Source organism: Tupaia chinensis, unplaced genomic scaffold, assembly GCF_000334495.1.
Source record: "Tupaia chinensis unplaced genomic scaffold, TupChi_1.0 Scaffold000610_1, whole genome shotgun sequence".
Taxonomy (NCBI): Eukaryota; Metazoa; Chordata; class Mammalia; order Scandentia; family Tupaiidae; genus Tupaia; species Tupaia belangeri.
The window spans coordinates 2309888-2311711 of NW_006160129.1; the positions used below are offsets into that span (position 1 = coordinate 2309888).

Below are 1824 nucleotides of genomic sequence, written 5' to 3' on the forward strand. Positions count from 1 at the left end.
CACCCCGCCGCCGGACCGGTGCTCGGCGAGATTCGGAGCCGGCCCCCGCCCCGCTGGACGTCAGCCTCCTCGGACCGCTCCACCCGCACCTTTCCCGGGGCGGGCAGGGGGGCTCGGGCTACGAGCTGTCAGAGCCTCCAGCTTTCTACATGACGAAGCGCACCCTCGCCCTCACCAACGCCACTCACCCGGCAGCCAAGCTGCGAGCTGGAACAGACATTTAAAAACGGGGGCGGAGGGACGTCTTGATTTTAATTCCCACTTTGCCAAATAATAATCAAAGAAAAACCAAAACAGAAGACGCTGCTCTGCCCGTGCGCTCGGGTAAGACTCCCCAGGTCCTCCTCTCCCACGCAGCGGACTTCGCAAACAGGAGAGCCCACCCCGCACACCTGCTGGGTAACCTGCTCCCGAACCTGGCCCCACCCACCCGCCTCCGCCAGACCTGCGCCCGCTGCTGGGAAGCCGCGCAGCCTGCCCGCTAAAGTCGGAGGGACTCGGAGGGGACTCGCACCCTCGCCCCACCAGGGAGCTGGACCCTCCCGCCTCCGCCTCCATAGCCAACCCAGACACCCTACGTCCCTGCTGGAGAACAGGGACCGAGCCAAAGGCCTGAGTTCCAGGGGTGGCTTTTTCCCGCTGAGAACCGAGACACCGCGTCCTTTCCGATCCACCCCCCCCCCCCCCCCCGTTGTCGTTGACAGCGGAGGTGGGGGACGTGGGGAAAGGGAGAGTTGTCTCCAGGTTCGGGATGTTGGTCTCGGCGGAGTGAAGAGGTGGGATCTCGAAATGGAAACAGTCCCCCCTCCCTCCACCTCCTCCTCCTCCTTAACCTCCTCCTCCTCCTCTGTTTACCTCAAGTTTGAATTTTATCTGCGCAACATTAGCTGGAATGCGGACATTGAAAAAAAACACTCTCCCAACCCGGCAGCGGCTCCCGAGGAGCCATGTGGCATCCAGCCACCGCAAAGGGGAAAAAGTCCTCCTAGCAACACAAACATGGCGCAATCGCTCCGACGTGCCCGGTTCACGCACCAGCCCTCGCTCGCCTCCAAACACCCCGGCCAGGACCTGCTGACGGTGCCGGTGGGCGGCCAAGGCACCCCCAAGAGTCCGAGGGCGGGCACGCCGGGCGCGCGAAGTGGGTAACAGAGTCCACCGGGGAAATGTTCCGGACCGAGAAGCAAACCCATCTTTCTCACCGGGCGCGTGGGGACGCCTTCCTCGTCCCCTGAGAGCCGAAGAGGGAACAAAATTCCCATCCCAAGTCCTGCCGGGCCGGCTTTCCCCACCCTACAGAACTTACCTCTGGGCTGAGCCACGCCGCTGAGACCCTCCTCTGGTCCCTTGCTCCGGAGCGAGCCCGAGGGGGAAAACGATGCGCACGTACATTTGTACAGCTTATGCTTCGAGAAGGTCCCTGGGATTGTCACGAGGAGCGATGGAGACTCCTGAGACAGGTGCAGTGCTGGCAGGCGCTGCCGGCTAAAAGTTGCTCTCCAGCGCGGTGGGCGGCGGGGTCCCCGGGTCGGAGCTGAGGACTCCCGGCTCCCTGCCCCCCCGGCGTCACCCACTTGTCACGCCAGGCTGCTGCGTGCGCCCGGCTGCAGGAGTGGTGGCGTAGTTTCTCTTCCTCCCACCTCTTCTCACTCACTTGTTTTTGTAGCCGTGGGCTCCCCTAATGCTTTCCTCTCCACAATGTTGTTTCATTATATCATGTCCATCATGTGACACCGGAGAGGCCTCTCTATGGAAACTTAAAGGGGCTCCCACGTGACTGCAGCAGCAACAACAGCAGCGGGACTGGCGGGGGGGGGGGGGGGG

At 63.1% G+C, this 1824-nt stretch overlaps 1 long non-coding RNA gene across 3 annotated transcripts in view; it reads right to left on the reverse strand.

Moving 5' to 3' along the window:
- LOC114009732 (uncharacterized) overlaps positions 1-1809 on the reverse strand; it is a 234030-nt gene extending 232221 nt beyond the window's left edge. For all 3 annotated transcript variants that reach the window (XR_003551118.1, XR_003551117.1, XR_003551119.1), the window contains exon 1: positions 1307-1809. This is a non-coding gene — a long non-coding RNA (uncharacterized LOC114009732). The remainder of the gene's footprint in view (positions 1-1306) is intronic.
- Positions 1810-1824: the final 15 nt, after the last annotated feature.